Source organism: Rousettus aegyptiacus, unplaced genomic scaffold, assembly GCF_014176215.1.
Source record: "Rousettus aegyptiacus isolate mRouAeg1 unplaced genomic scaffold, mRouAeg1.p scaffold_m13_p_9, whole genome shotgun sequence".
Taxonomy (NCBI): Eukaryota; Metazoa; Chordata; class Mammalia; order Chiroptera; family Pteropodidae; genus Rousettus; species Rousettus aegyptiacus.
The window spans coordinates 90,787,112-90,805,144 of record NW_023416312.1 but is presented as its reverse complement, the minus strand read 5'-3'; the positions used below and the strand labels follow the sequence as shown (position 1 = coordinate 90,805,144).

Here is an 18,033-nt window from a genome sequence, read left to right as displayed (position 1 = left end):
AAAAATGTCAACCTTGCACAAGCTTTATCAGAAAATAGAGGAGGAAGTAACAATGCTGTACTCACTTTATGAGATCAGCATAATGCTAATTTCAAAATCTGACAAATACATTCCAAGAAAGAAAAATTCCCCTCATAAGAATAGATGCAGATATCATTAACGAAACATTACCATATTGTAGAGGTTGGCAAGTGATAGCTCACAGGCCAAATCTGGCCTGCCATCTGTTTTTGTAATTAAACATTTTATTGGAACACAGCCACGCCCATTCAATTATGTATGGTCTCTGACTACAAAAGCAGAGTTTGGTAGTTGTCACAAAGACCATATGGTCTATGAGACAAAATATTTAACATCTGGTCCTTTACAGAAGAAAAATTTGCTGACTCCTAGCATACTGAATCCAGTAATATATAAAAAAGATAATACATCATCACCAATTGATGTGTACATGAGGAATTGAAGATTGGTTTTACTTTTAAAAATTAAATAATATAATTCGCCACAACAACAGAGATAATACATATGATCATCTTAATAGATACAGAAAATTATTTGACAATACTCAATATCCGTTAATGCTAAAAATTCTCTGTAAACTAGGAATTAAAGAAAATTTCGTAATTCAGATAAACAATACAAAATAGTTCTACATCAAACATCATATTTAATGGTAAATATTAAACATAAAGCTCATAATTCCAATAACAAGATAAGAAGATATGATCCCACCACTTGTATTCAAAATTATATTGGCTATCCCAGCCAATGCAATAAGGCAAGTAAAAGAAATAAATGGCAGACAGCAAAATTATTTATATAGAAAACCCTAAGGAATCTAGAGGAAAAATGAATAACTAAACTATGAATTAAATTTATTAAGATCATAGTACATCAGTCAACATACAAACATGAATTATATTTTTATATAGTAGCAGCATACAATTTGAAAAAATCCATTTAAAGTAACATTAAAACAATTAATGTTTAGAAATAAATTTAACAAAAGATGTGCAAGATCTCCACCCTGAAAACTACAAAGACTAAGATAAATGAGGATTTAAAATATGTAGGGAGATGAAGTGGGTAAAGGGGATCAAATATATGGTAGCTGAAGGAAACTGAACTTTGGGTGGTAATCACACAATAGATTATATAGATGTCAAATTACAATGTACACCTGAAAATTATATAATTGTATTAAGCAATGTCACCCCAATAAACTTAATTAAAAAGATAAAGTAAAATATGTAGGGATGTACACATACCATAGTCATGAATTGGAAGATTCCACATCATTATGATATCAATTCTCCTCAAATTGATCTATAGATTCAATGAAATCTTTACATACTTTTCTGTAGAAACTGACAAATTAGAATATTTGCATGAAGTTACAAATAAATTAAAATAACCCAAACAATCTTTGGGTGGGGGTAAATCTGGAAGACTTAAACTTCCTGATTTGAAGACTTACTATTAAAATTATGGTAATCAAAATAGTGTGGCTTAATGTATGCTGTCAGATGAGTACTAGATTTATTAGGGTGATCACTTAAGTTATATAAATGTCTAATCACTATGCTGTACACTGGAAATTAATATAGCATATGTCAACTGTAATTGAAAAATAAAAAATATTTTAAAAATAGCATGACTCAAGGATCAACAAGTAGGTCAATGCAACAGAATAGAGGGTCCACAAAGAGACCCATGCATATGTATTAATTTCAACAAAGAGATCAAATTATTCATTGTGGAGAGTATAGACTATTCAACAAATGGTGCTAAAAAGCTTGATGTCCATACAAAAACTATAAACTCTGACCTTTACCTCACCTTGACACAAAAACTAACTTCGAATAGATCATAGAGCTAAATGTAAAAGTTCAAACTATAAAGCTTCCTAACAAAAAATAGAAATGAAAATCTTTGCAATCTTGTGGTAGGCAAATATTTCTTATATAGGACATATAGAACACAAACTACAAATAGAGAAAATAATAAAATGGACTTTGTCAAAATGTATATTTTCTACACTTTAAAGCACTGTTAAGAAAATCAGATTCTTCTTGGGATGGTCTCTGCAGGCATTCAGAATGGTTCAGCATTTGACATATTGTCAGATGCTATCCTACAATACAGCTTCTAACAAAAGTAGGCTGTCCCAAATCCCTGGTAATAAAATTGTTTACACTTATGTCAAAGAGGTTGGGAAAACACCAAAATTGTCACATAGCATGTGTCCAGGCCAAGTTCATGGAATTTGTGCTCTGAGACCTAAAGTTCTAATGAGGTAGTCTAAAATTAAGTAACATGTCAGCAGAGCCCATGGTGAATCCACGAGTGCTAATGTGTCCATGACAGGATCAAGCATGCTTTCCTTACTGAGGAACAGAAAATCATTGTGAAAGTGTTGAAGGTACAAGCACGCAGTCAGAAAACTAAATAAAATAACAAAGCTTTTTTGAGTAATAAATATAATTAAAAGGCTTGTTCTGTTAAAAAAAAAAAGAAGAAGAAGAAGAAAAGAAAAGTAAGCCACGGACTGGGAGAAAATATTTCCAATGCATATTTATAACCGATGACTTGTATCAAGAATATATAGCACATATTTATATCTCAAATATAAAAGAGAAACAGCTTCTGGTCAACATGGTAGTGTAGATAAATACTGTGCTTGCTTGCTCCCATGACCGCATCGGAATTACAACTGAACTTCAGAAAAACCATCATTGAGAATCACCTGAAGTCTAACTAAACAGAAGTCCTACAACTAAGTAAACACAGAAGAAGCCTTGTGGAGACTAAAAGGAGGGGTAAAGATGCAAAACGACCTGGTCCAACACCCACGAGTGGTGCTTAAAAATTGGGAGGGGCATCTTGGCTGTGAAGGTCCTCCCTGAAGAGTGAGAAGTTCCAGCTGCACACTATAGGATCCATACCCAAGAGCTCCAGTGAAAATCAGTGGAGACTGTGGCTAAGTGAAATGAAAGACTGCTGGAGTCCCAGGCATTCCAGTTACAGGGCTCTCCCATGGACTTATTCCCTGATGGACTCACTTTCCCTGAGCTCCAACCCTGGTTCAGCAGCTCAAAGACGTTAGGGACATACAAGAAGAAACTGAATTGTCTGGCTTCAGAGTGAGGGCTGGAGGGGCATCTTTCTCCCAGAAAGAAGTGAGGGCAGATGCCATTGTTCCTTTCGTAAGTCCTACCCAGCATGCAGACACAGGTAGGTGCCATATGTGAGTCTATATCAACCTTGCTAACACCATTTGCCCCTCCCTGGTGATTCCCAGAGACTCTGACCCACCCAACATGCGGACCCACCCAAGCTGCTTCTAGTGGCTTTTCCATACAAATCACTTCTCTTGGTTTATCTACAGACTTTTCTAAAACCTCTAGAAAGTTTACAAACCCTTAAAAAGCAGCATCTGGCCTCACCATGCCCTGTACTTCTTGCTAAGCAGCCCCAGATCCACCACTAGTGGCAGCTGGCCTTGTTTCACAGCTTAGCTTCTCCCAGGCATCTCGAAGCCCAGCAAAAGTGACAACCATCTCCAGATCACTTTGTAGCTCATACCAAGTGGCTTCATGCATGGCACAGGCAGCAGCTGATCTTTGCCAGAAACATAGCCACTCGCAAGAGGCCCCAGAACCAACACACACATTTTCCAACTTCAGACCACACCAGAACACCACTCAACCACCTCCACAAAGAACACACCTAAAGAGTACACTTGGCAGACACCAGAACCCCACTAAATAGAATCTTGTTCCATAGGGCCAGCCCTTGAACAATAACTCCTCTACTTGAGTCATGGCTAGTCCTCACAACCGATCAGCCTGAGGATCAATCCCTCCATTGATGTGCCAAAGGCAATCAAGGCTTAACTATACTGGGAGGACACACACAACCCACACAAGGGACTCACTTGGATCACCCAGCTCAGGTGACCATGGAGACTGTGCCACTGGCTCCCACAGGACACCGACTATATAAGGACACTTGACCAAGACTGAGAGACATAGCAGCTCCAACTAGTACATAGAAACAAATACAGGGAGGCAGCAAAAATAGAGAGACAAAGACACATGTCTCAAATGAAAAAAGGTGACAAAACTCCAGAAAAAGAACTAAATAAATGGAGACAAGCAATTTACCAGAGGCACAGTTCAATACACTGGTTTTAAGGATGCTCAATAAACTTAGGGAGAGAATAGATGAATTCATTGAAAACTTTAACAAATAAATAAAAATAGAGATGGAAACTTTAAAAACAGTCAGAAGTGAAGAATACAATAACTGAAATGAAGAATACATTAGAAGGAATCAACAGTAGATTAGATGAAGTAGAGGACTGAATCGATGATTTAGAAGATAACATAACAGAAAACACCTAATCAGAACAACAACAAGAAGAAAGAATCCAAAAGAATGAGGATAGCTTAAGGGGCCTCTGGGACAACATCAAGCACACAACATTTGCATCATACAGGTACCAGAAGGAGAAGAGAGAGAGAGCAAGGGATTGAAAACTGATTTCAAGCAATAATGACAAAAAATTTCCCTAACCTAGTGAAGGAAATAGACATACAAGCTCAGGAAGCGCAGAGAGTTGCAAACAAGATCAACCTAATGAGGCTCACATCAAAACACATCATAATTAAAATAAAAATCATTAAAGACAAAAAGAGAATCTTAAAAGCAGCAAACGAAAAGCAGTTAGTTTTCTACAAAGGATCTCCCGCAAGACTGTCAGCTGATTTCTTAACAGAAACTTTTCAGGCTAGAAGAATTTGGCACAAAATATTTAAGTTGATGAAAAGCAAGGACTTACAACTAAAATTACTCTACCCAGCAAAGCTATCTTTTAGAATCGAAGGACAGATTAAGAGTTTCTCAGAAAAGAAAAAGCTAAAGGAGTTCATCATCACCAAGCTAGTATATCTATCAACAAGTACTTCGAATGAAAAATAATTAAATGCTCCAAACAAAAGATAGGGTGGCTGAATGGATAAGAAAATAAGATACCTACATATGTTGCCTTCAAGAGATTCACTTCAGATTAAAAGACACAGACTAAAAACAAAGGGATGGAAAAAGATGTTTCATGATATACGTAGAGGGTATTGTGCTAGTGAAGTAGGCCAGATAAAGATAAAGGCCATATAATTTCATACACATATTTAATCTAAAGAACAAAACAAACAAACAAACAAAAAACAGAAAAAACTGATAGATACAGAGAATATTTTTAGGATTACCAGATGGGAGGGAGTTTGGTGGAATAGGTGAAAAAAGGTGGAAGGAATTAAAAAATACAAAATGGTAGTTATGAAATAGTCATGGAGATATAAAGTATAGCATAAGGAATATAGTCAATGTTATAATAACTATATATATGGTGTCATATGGGTACTAGATGTATTTGGGTGATCATTTCATGAATTATATAGATGTCTAATCACTATGTTGTACACCTGAAGCTAATATAATATTATATGCCAACTATAATTGAAAAATAAAAAAAATATATTATTTAAAAAAAAGAAAGTTGCTTTGAGAACTGGCAAAAAGAGGATACTTAGAGGGGCTATAAGAGCTGTTTTCAAATATCTTAATAGTTATCATGAAGAAGAAATATTCTATTTATTTTGTCTGGCTACAAAGGATAAAAGCTAGAACCAAGTGTTAGGGAAATGGATTTCAGCTTTAAATAGGGAAAAACTTCTAATGATGGTCACGAGGATGGGGAGCATGGCATAGGGAATGCAGTTAGCATTAATATATTGGCTAGGTGGAAAACCAGAAGAGAGAAAGAGCAATTAGGGGGATTGTTTTATAAACTATATAAATGTCTAATCAATGTACTGTATACTTGAAACTAATTTTAAGAAAAGAATAAAAAACTTCTAATGGTTTAAACTGTTCTACAGTGGAAAGCCCTTCTTTGAAAAACTGGTAAGGATCCAGGCAGAGGCCAGATGAGCCACCTGGCAGGAGTACCATTACAACAGAGATTCTTAATTTGGTAGGTTGTTGAGTCACATGATCTAGAACTCATTGTGAAATCTCCTTCAAAACAGAATTCGTGTCTAATTCTTCACAGCATCCTCATAGTACCTACCACCTAACTTCTGCTCCAGAAACATATAGTAAGTAACACACTCTAAGAAGGAAGTATCCTAGGGTCAGTAACCCAAGAAACCTAAGTGTGGATACCCTGCAGAGTTCCTAAGAGAATGCAGGCAAGATAAATGTATTCTTCTGGGCCCACATTGATAATGTTTTAGGGCAGGCCCAAGCAGACAGAGAAGTTTATAGGTGTCAGACAGAGAAAGGCTGTATGATTGTATATATGTGGAATCATTGAACTCATAGAAACAGAGAAGAGGATGGTGGTGGCTGGAGCCTGAGGGGAAAATGAAGAGATGTTGGTCATTAGGTACAAACTTCCAGTTATAAGATGAATAAGTTCTGGAGATCTAATGTACATCATGGTGACTATAGTTAACAATACTGTATTATATACTTGGAAGTTGCTATGAGATTAGATCTTAAATGTTCTCACCATAAGAATAATAAGGTGATAATCATTCAGGGTAAAGAATGTTTTAACTAACCTTGTTGTGGTAATCATTTCACTATATACATGCATATCAAATTATCATGTTGTTCACTACAATGCTTTGAAATTGGAAATCTGTAAAAAGAAAGTGGGAAAATCATGAATATTTGGTGATTAAAAAATCATGAATATTTGGTGATTAAACTAAACAATGACTGAGTCAAAGAAGAAATAAGAGATCAAAAGAGGCATAAAGATAAATGAGAATGATAATAAGAAATATCAAAATTGGGAGGATTCAGCGAAAGCAGAGGGGAGTTTATATCATTATAGGCCTCCCTCGAGAAACAAGAAAAATCTCAAATAAATAACCTAACATTTGACATTAAAGAACAAGAAAAAGAACAAATCCCAAAGTCAGCAGGAGGAAGGAGATCATAAAAATTAGAGCAGAATTAAATGAAATAGAGAACAAAAAGACAATAAAAAAAATAATGCAACAAAGTCTTGATCTTTGAAAAGATTAATAAAATTGACAAATCTCTGGCTATACACACTAAGGAAAAAAGAGAAAAGACTCAAATAAACAAAATCATAAATGAAAGAGAAAAAGTTACAGTGAATACTACAGAAAGACAAAGGACTAAACAAGAATATTATGAAAGGTTGTATGTCACCAAATTCAATAACCTAGAAGAAATGGACAAGTTCTTAGAAAGATACAACCTTCTTAGATTTAATCGTGAAGAACTGTAAAATCTAAATAGCCTGTTTAACAGTAAGGAAATTGAAAGTCATCTAAAACCTCCCAAAATATAAAAAGTCCAGGACCAGATGGCTTCACCAGTGAATTCTACCAGTCAAAGAAAATTTAATACCTATTATTCTCAAACTCTTCCAAAAAATTGAAAAGGCAATAATTCCTAACTCATTTTATGAGGCCACCATTACCCTGAGACCAAAACCTGACAAGGAAAACACACAAGAAAAAAGATTACAGACCAATATCTCTGATGAATATAGGTACAAAATTCCCAAGTAAATACTAGTAAATACAACAATACATCAGAAAGGTAATATATCACAATCAAGTGAGGTTCATTTCAGAGGCACAAGGATGGTTCAACATATGCAAATCAATCAATATGATACACCAACATTAACAACATAAAGGATAAAAATCATATGATCATGTCAATAGATTCAGAAAAAGCATTTGACAAGATACAACATCCATTTATGATTAAAACACTGAATAAAATAGGTATAGAAGGAAAGTATCTCAACATAATAAAGGCTATATATGACAAACTCTCAGCAAACATCACACTCAATGGTGAAAAGCTGAAAGTTTTCCCTCTAAGATCAGGAACAAAACAAGGATTCCCACTTTCACCACTGTAATTCAAAATAGTACTGGAAGTTCTAGCCAGATCAATCAAGCAAGGGAAAGAAATAAAAGGCATCTAAATTGGAAATGAAGAAGTAAAATTGTCACTTTTTGCAAATGACATAAATCTTTATACAGAACACCCTAAAGAATCCACCAAGAGGCTATTAGAAACTATAACCAAATATAGTAAAGTTGCAGGATACAAAATCAATGTACAAAAATCCACTGTGTTCCCATATACTAAAAATAAAATTTCAGATAAAGAAATGAAGAAAAAAACAATTCTTTTACAATTGCAACAAAAAGAATAAAATACCTAGGAATAGACTTAACAAAGCTTGTGGAAGACATATGCCCTGAAAGCTATGAGACATATTGAAAGAAATTGAAGACAACACAAAGAAACGGAAAGATATTTCATGGTCATGGGTTGGAAGAATCAACACAGTTAAAATGGCCAAATTACCAAAAGAAGTATACAGATTTAATGCAATCCCCATCAAAATCCCAATGGTATTTCTCAAATAAAACAAAAAATTATCAAATTTGTATGAGACCATGAAAGACCCTGAATAGCCAAAGCGATCCTGAGAATAAAGAACAAAGCTGGAGGTATCACATGACCCGACTTCAAATTACACTACAAAGCAACAATAATCAAAACGTTATGGCATTGGTAGAAAAACAGACACACGGACCACATGTATATGGGCAACTAATTTTTGACAAAGGAGCCAAAAACAAAAGAATGCAACTAGACTGCTATCACCATACATCGAAATTAACCCAAAATGAATAAAATACCTAAATATAAGACCTGAAACATTTACATACATAGTAGAAAACATAGGTACTATATTAATGAACCTTGATCTCAGAGAGGCTTTTATGAACTTGATCTCAAAGGCAGAGGAAGTAAAAGCAAAAATAAATTATTGAGACTATATCAAACTAAAAAGCCTCTGCACAGCAAAAGACACCATCAACAAAACAAAAAGGCAACTGAACAAATGGGAGAAGATATTTGCTAATACCTTCAATAAGAGTTATATTCAAAATATATAAAGAACTAACACAACTCAACAACAACAAAAAACAAACAATCCAATTAAAAAATGGGCAGAGGACCTGAACAGACACTTTTCCCAAGAAGACATACGAATGGCCAACAGATATATGAAAAGATGCTTAACTTTGCTAGCTACAAGAGAAATGCGAATCAAAACCACAATGAGATATCACCTTACACCTGTTAATATGATTATTATCAACAAGACAAGAAATAACAAGTGTTGGAGAGGGTGAGGGGAAAAAGGAACCCTCATACACTGCTACTGGGAATGTAAATTGGTACAGCCACTATGGAAAACAGTATAGAGGTACCTCAAAAAATTAGGAATAGAGCTACCATATGACCCAGCAATCCCTTTTCAGGGTATCTATCCCAAAATTTTGAAAACATTTATTTATAAAGATATATGTATGCCTATGTTCATTTCAGCATTATTCATGGTAGCCAAGACATGGAAACAACCCAGGTCTTTTTTGATGGATGGTTGGATAAAAAGGCTGTGGTGTGTGTGTGTGTGTATATATAGATATATATATATATATATATATATCTATATATACACACATACATACATACACACACACACACAATGGAATACTACTCAGCCATAAGAAAAGTTAAAATAATAATGCCATGTGTGGCAACATGGATGGATCTTGAGAGTATCATGCTAAGCAAAATAAGTAAGATGAAAAATGACAAGAACCATATGATTTCACTCATATGTGGGATATAATACAGAAAGCAACAAATGGACAAACAAAAAATTCATTGATACAGAGGACAGTATGGTGGTTACGAAATTGGAAGGGGGAGGGGCAGAGTTTGATGATGGTAAAGGGGGTCAAAATATGGTGAGAGAGACTAGACTTTGGGTGGTGAACACGCGATACAATATACAGATGACATATTGTAGAATTGTACACTTGAAACTTACATAATCTTATTACCCAATGTCACCCCAATAATTTTAATAGTTAATTTAAAAAATAAAAAAACATCATGTTGTATACCTTAAACCTAGATAATGTTATATGTCAATTATATCTCAATAAAGCCGGGGGAAAAACAAACCAAAAACTTGTTTTTAATTGCACTGAATCTCTATCTCGATTAGAAAAGAACTATTTTATTTAAATATTTCATTTTCCAATCTATGACAATGATATATAAATTTGAATCTTCTTTATTTGGATCTTCAACAACATACATTAATAAAGTTTTATTTATTTATATATTATTATTTATTTATTTATATATATATTAAAGTTGATGGGTTTTCATCCACAGCAGTGGCACAGGGTCTGAGCTTAGCAGCTTTAGCCTGTCTAGAGTGGGGGTCCCCAACCTCAAGGCTGTGGACTGGTACCAGTCCATGGCCTGTTAGGAACCGGGCCACACAGTAGGAGGTAAGTGGCAGGGGACCAAACAAAGCTTCATCTGTATCTGCAGTCTCTTTCCAGTGCCAGCATCACTGCCTCAGCTTCACTTCAGATCATCAGGCATTAGATTCTCATAGGAGTACCTGGTGCCAAAAAAGTTGGAGACCACTGGTCTTGAGGACCGATATGGCCAGGGCCACCAATGGTCTATTTACTTGAGGGAACTGAACAATTTCTTAGAGAAAATCTTTTCCATTAGAAGGAGAACTTTAGCACTTAAATTTGGTCCAAGTTTAATAGGTCAGCTTGAAAGAGGAAAGAAGGGCATTATTCTAAGAATATAACTGTGCCTGTCATTCAGATTACCCCCAGGCTTAGCCCCTGCAGACCTAGTGTGACAGGATCATAATAATAGGAGGAGAAATTGGAGAAGAAGAACAGAGGAAGTAAGAGAGAGAGAGAGAGAGAGGGAGAGAGAGTGTGTGTGTGTTAGTTCAAAGTCTCAGACTGAAGTGGATGAGTGGAGAAGGAGCAGAGACCTTCATCCTTGGTAATCTGCCCAAAACTTTGGTAGCTTCAATGATGGCCTTGTTGTGGGGGCCTGGTGGAGCACTGAGACCATTTCAGCTACAGGAATCATTATTGTAGTTGGATCAGGACAGATAAAATGGCAGATGCCATGATGTCATGAGGACTAGTTTAAAAAGCACACATCAAACGCTCCTTGTCAATTCCTGGAACATTATAGAAGAAATTTGATGGGAACTGTAATCTTTTTTTAAAATGGGTAGAACCAAAGCTAAATAAATACTCTATCATTTTTATCATTGTGAACAAAATTTTACTCCCAGCCACCATGGTCAGAGAGACATGCGATGCTTCAGCAAAAACTATATTTAGGTTATTACAAAAGATTACAAGGCTATCCATCCTCAGGAAGCAAATCATACAAAGTACACAGTCAAAGACTTTAGGGGAGAAAGGAAGAAAGCAGAAAGATGCCATCGATTTTAGCTTCTTAGCAGCACGCTGCTAAGTGACCTTTCTCCCCAGTCCCTCTAAAGACAGAGAACCACAAGTGCAAGGTTTATGGAATGGCCAGAGAGAGTGCAGTGTCACCATGGTATCAGGCCACAGGAGGCAAAGCTGACTGAATGGTGGTCCTGCTTAGTTAATAATGTTGCTAGGAAACCCACATCTGTCAAGGTTCTACCCACTCTGCTTTCTGTGCATCATTTACTCATCAGAAATGACATGCAACATCACCCACAAAGTTGGAAGAATGCCCACCCCAAAGCTGATCTGGCAAATCCCCTGCAACTAAGGCAGGAGGCAACCTACCTATGCTCCCTACACACTGGCCATACAGCTCACTATCCTTCAGAGGAGCTCACTCATCTCACCAGTGACACCCACCCCTCAGGCTACATACCAGAACTGCTACCAGAACTGCTGTGCTCCAGCTTAGCCAGTCTACACCACAGAGTAGGAGTCATCTAAATAGTTACAGTGGGAGATTTGTTGCAAGCAAGATAAGGGATATCTATAAATGAAATCTTACCAGAAAACTGGACAGCATGCCACATTGAGATGGGACCACTGGGGGAAACTGGCAGCAGGAAACTCAGCCTGAGAGTAATTTGTGGTCCATGCAGTACTTAATGAACACACAATTTCTGCAAGATGCTACCCTGGTCACTGGGGATCAGAGTTAAACTAGAAACAGCATGGGCCACCCACGAGTTCACAGTAGAGTGAGAGAGACCTTTAAATCTCTAATTAGAAATCAATGTGTGCAATGCTAAAACAGAGGGATAAACCAAATGCTGTGAGGAGAACTAAGAGGAAAATCCACCAATAGATCAGGATTGGCCACAGGCCCCCTTCACTGCCCATTAGGTGCAGGAGACTATGGGAGTCAGCTCCACTTAAGGGCCAGAGTCAGGGTAGACTAGAAGTAATGGCTGTCTGCTGTAGCAAAGAACAAGGAAAGGGGAGAGACTCACTAGGACTTGGTTAGAGAGATGAGGAGAATCTCATCATACCCCAAAGTGAGTAGACCTAGGAAATGTGGAGCAGTGGCTTCTAGGCTAGTGCTGTCCAATCAAATAAAATAGAAGCTACAAATGCAAGCCGCATATGTACTCTGAAAATTTCTAATAGTCACATTGAAAAAAAGTAAAAAGTACTTTTGATGAACTGGTATATTTTATTTAATGCAAGATGTTCAACAATGATTTCAACTTGTGATTAATATAAACAAATTATTATATTTTATGAGATATTTTGTATTTTTTCACACCAAGCCTCTCATTTAGGACAGCCACATTTCAAGTGGCTGGTGGCCACTGTATTGGACAGCACAGTTCTAGACAAAGGGGTCGGTATTAGAAAACAGAAAGAAAAGAACTATGAAGATGTAAAATTTGACTATGATACCTATTCAGTGCAGAAAAAAGTCATGTAATGCTAACAGGTCTCATAAAAGAAATAACAGCTACCATTTATCCAGTTCTTTTGTGCACCATCATTTTACATGCATTGTGCCATTTAATTCATACAGAAATCCCATGAAGTAAGAACTAACATCATCTCCATTTTATAGTTTAGAAAATTGAGGCTTGGGAGGTGAAATAGCCTATCCAAGGTCACAAATTTGCTATAAAAGAGGAAGGCTTTGAGCTCATGTTTGTCTGGGTCCTAAGCAAGTGCTCTCAGCCACTCACTAGATTGCTCCCCACATGTTGCTTTGCCTCCTAATATATATCGCCCTCATTAGATGAAGAGCTACCTGAGTCAGGACTGTGTCTTATTCATCTCTATTGGAGGTAGCACTCCTAAGATAACTAGAGCTTGTGAATGAATGGTCACTCTTAGTTCAATGTCTTTGTTTACATATTGACGTAGACTGATCCCTAACCTTATCCTTAGGGCCAGGTGTTGAATGACTTTTCAACATCTCCCCCAAACACCACCACCAAAATCCCATCCACCCTGAAAGAAAATAATAAATGCCATCTTTGAGGACATGCAAAAGTATGTACACGGCCATTGCATTTGACTAGGGAGGAAATAATCAGTGACTTTTGAGGGCACAGTTTCATTAAGGAAATGCAGGAGAGAAATTTGGGGAGCTTGAATCCTCTGGATAAAGCAAGGGTATATGCTGAACATGAGGGGCGGGGCAAGACCTGGGCTTGAGGAGAGCTGAGAGTAGAGTACTGTGGAAAAGGGCTATGGGATCCACAGGAAGAAAAGTACAGGATGGCAGCACAAGGGGCAGAGGTGTGATTAGGCTGCCTAGGTGATTAATGAACCCTTCTGCAATATTTCAGGCCCTCTACTATAAACTCCCCACAGCCTGTGATTATTTATCAACAGGAAAGTGGAGGTTGGATGATATATAAAGTCAAAGACTGAGTGAGGTCACTGAAATAGAGTATTTACAAAAAAAATTGAGTATATAGAAAAAAAATAGAGAAGCAGGTGTGGAGCATCCTTCCATTGATTTACAGGTGGTGATGTGAAGGTGGAGCAGCCAATGAGGTGGAAGGAAAATTCAGAAGACCATGAAATATTTCTGAGTTTTCCTATAAGGAAAAAAAAAAACAGAGAAGGGACCATTAGCTTTAGTAATGTGGAAGTCATTGGTGACATTGACCATAGTACTTTCACTGGTAGGACTTAAAGCCTCGCTAGAGCAGGTTCAAGTGAAAAGGGAAAAAGAGCAATCGGAGAGAGTGAATCTAACAATTCTTATGAGGTGTTTTACTGTAAAAAGAGGTTAAGGAAAAGGATGATGAGCATGTTGTTGAAGCTCGAGAGGGTAGCAACAGAAGGAATAATCTGGAGGCTGTTGGAAGGTTGCAGTGTGGAAGATGGGGGTTGGCTAAAGCTCATTACTTGGGAAGCACTCATACTTTTTAATGAAGCAACCAAGATGGGTGAGTAAAAATTCCAACTGCTACTTGTGATTTATATCACTATATGGGTTTAAGGCTTGGATAATATATTATTTTGATGGAGATGATGATAATGACAATGATCAATAATTTTCATCATAAATAATAACATCCAGTAGGTGAGTGATTGTTATGTGCCAAGCTCTATGCTAATCATCATCAAATTAGCTGTTTGATCCTCACAATCATATGAGCTAGATATTATTTTACCTTCATTTGGAAGATAAGAAAACTGAGGTACAGAAAGATTAAGTAACTTTCCCAAAGGTGTACAATGGTGACGTTAGGATTTGAACCCAAGCATTCTGATTTCAGTTCCTTTGTGAGAATTAAGGGTGGAGGGGGTGCTGGTGACAGTGAAGGAAGAAACAATTCTTGCCTTCCAAAGTGAGTCCTTACCTCGGTAGGCAGGTACACATGGTAGAAATATTCCTATCTTTCCCCTAACTTGCCCACACTATAAACACACAATGAACCTGGTAGACAGACCCTCAAATGTTCCAGGGTTCCTTCCTTCATGATCAATTCAGACATTCTTCAGCTCCTCAGAGGAAGTTAGTATAACACAGATACTCTACTTCATGTACTTGGCTATATTTTGTGCTTAATCTCCATGTTTCTCTGAGGTTTCATAAATTTCAGGGGCGTTATGGTTGAAATCAATACATGAGAAGTTCGTGAGGAGAAATGAATTAGTGTTTTAGTAAGACTAGGTGATGGTAGAAAAACTATTGCTATTTTTTGGCTGAGTAATGAAATGAGTTGAAATCTCCATCAAATAGAGCAGAAAAAAAAGAGTAGGATGTTCTCTCATAATGACTACTGCTAGCATTGGCACATGGAGCAGCAATGGAAGGTGACTCTGGCCAGGGATGGTTGAGCAAATGCCAGGTCAAGCATGGCTACTGCAGAGTTATATTCTGAGTTGAAGCAAGAAATTTTACCAGATCTCCTCCGTTAAACAACTCAAACAGCAAAGCTGGAGTGAAAAATAGAGAACAATAGAAACATTAAAAATAGAGGGCATTCAAGTCCATGTCTTGGGCTCTGTGTTTGACCACCTAAGAGCTATGAAAGGAAAAGACTATTAGACCTTCTGAGAATGCCTTAAAGCATTCTTTCTCCCCATCTTCCCAGAAAAATTAAAAAGACCATCACTTCTGGGCTGAAGAAATCATCTGAGGATAGGTTGGTTATCTTGATGTGTTAGAAAGAATGCTAGGTTATGAGTCTGAAGACCTCAGACTCTTAGTGCAGAGGATTCTTATACTGTGACTTACTAGCTGTGTGACTCTGAGAAAGTACTTCACCCCTCTGATCCTCATTTGGAAAATAGAGATAATAATGGCACCTACCACCTAAAGGAGATATGAGGATCAAATGAGACAATATACATGAAGGTGTGTAATACATTAGAAAAAAAATACATGATATGTAAATTATTCTATATGATCCCTAAATTTAGCTTTATGTATGATGGTTGCTTATTACATAGTATCTACAGGGACATATATTCTTCTACCAAAAGATCATCATAACTTCTAAGTGAAAGCCTAGTGAAGAAAAAACAGGAACCTTCCGGTCGAAACATATGCACTCTAGCCATCTCACACATTTTTTTAACTGTATATAGACATACTGACATGGATGGAGGGACTTTAACAGATCATCTGCTTCCCACACAACCTTCAGGCAGAATCAGGACTATAATTCCCATTTTATTGAGAGGTCATTTAGCACAGGGGTTAAGAGGGTAGAAAACTTAAACTGTCTCACTGGTAATAATATTGGTAGTGTTCTTTCTGAATTTCCTTATGTAAATTTTAATTTACTGTATTTTCTTTTTAGGCAAGGCAACCCTTGGTTGACCTCACAGATTGCAAGGACTTGTCAGCTTACAATCCCTTATTTTGTTTTTATTTTTTATGCTACAGCACCCGATATTTCTAGGTGGTCTCCCATCCAAGTACTAACCAGGCCCGACCCTGCTTAGCTTCCGAAATCAGATGGGGTTAGGCTTGTTCAGGATAGCATGGCCATAGACAACCTTATGTAAATTTTAGGATAAAGTAAATGAGTATGCTATCACTAGGAACCAAGATTCTCATCATTAAAAAAAGAGACACAAATATAAAAGCAAAGACTTTAAGTAAAAATCCTGAAACCTTACACTTAAATTGGAAAATCATGATCTCATAATTTATCATCCTCTTTCCATTAAGTACATATTTCCTAGATTTGTCCACTGAAAAGTCTAGAAGCAGTGACTAGCCAGTAGCAATGAGTAGCACCAAGACTGTGATATCTAAGTGACATTTCCCAACAAAAGGAACCAGAACTTCCTGGAAAATTTATTTATTCCAGGTATGGGGAATAAAATGTATCAAGTTGCCCTAGGATATCTTATTGTGCCAGGAAGCAAGTATGCTTTCAAAGATCACTGGAGTCATGTCAAAAAGATACAATAGCCAACTGCAACTCCCACAGTCTGTAAATGGGTCTTCAAAAAGATTTACTATAATCTATTGAAGTAAAAAAAATATTTAAAAATCCATCCATTTTTAATAATACTAAAATGAATGATCATTTATTACTATCGGAAGTTGCTAAGACACTGACCCATCACAATAAAAATTCACAAATAAAAGATAAAAATTGAGCATTCGGTCTTCTCCTCCTGTATAAACTGTATCTCAAGGTAGCCAAATAGTTGATGAGGGAAGGTTCTTTATGGAAGAATAAAAACAAATCACCAAATCACCATTCTGCAACTCTCAATGAAATAGTAGGTCTAGGAAACAATCAATGATTGATAATAGAACTATTAGGAGAAAAGGTGACGAGGAAAACACAAAGGCAGGATCAGACTAATATCACCTGAATTCACTGTGGAGAGCTTACATCGCTTTTCAGCGGTAACAACCAGACATCATTATGTGCTTCCTGATGTGACACAATAGGAAGTACACATCACTAGTTATGAAGAAGTATCAAAAAAAGGTCCTTGTGCGCGTGCACACACACCACACACACACACACACACACACACACACACACACACAAACACCTTAATTTAATCAACCATCTATATCTACCTACATGTATAAAAGAAATACCAGGTAAGGAGGAAAAAGTTAAACTGCACCAAAAAAGCAATTGGTCAAATCCAGAATGTGGGACAATCCACAGTTCAAATAAATCTGCTTTTAAAAATAATAAATGGCAGAGCTAGGGGAAGAAAGAGGTAGAGGCCATTTTACATTAAGAGAAATGTAGTGACATAATTTCTAAATGTGACGAGTGGATCTTGTTTGGATTCTAATTTAAACGAACCAAGTATCAAAAAAAAACTTAAGACAATCGGAAATATTTCATTTTGGACTGGATATTAGATGATACTGTGGAATTACTATGAATTTTGTTAGATATCATAATGGCATTTTGATTATATTTTTTTAAGTTTATCTGTTACGGATACATATTAAAGTGTTTGCAGGTGTAATCACATGATGTTTGATGCTCAACATACATAAAAATATTTGGAAGGTATGGTGAGAAGGATAGTAGATAAAACAAAAATGGCAACATGTTATGAATTTTCGAAGTTGAGTGATGAGTACTTAGAGATTTATTATATTCTTTATTTTTAT

General features: G+C 36.5%; 2 pseudogenes; one reads left to right on the top strand and one right to left on the bottom strand.

Annotated features, from left to right (window-relative positions):
- Nucleotides 1-2,099: 2,099 nt before the first annotated feature.
- Nucleotides 2,100-2,452, top strand: LOC107504631 (annotated as a pseudogene).
- A 13,856-nt stretch (nucleotides 2,453-16,308) lies between these two features.
- On the bottom strand, nucleotides 16,309-16,427 carry LOC118607983 (annotated as a pseudogene).
- Between the last annotated feature and the right edge of the window lie 1,606 nt (nucleotides 16,428-18,033).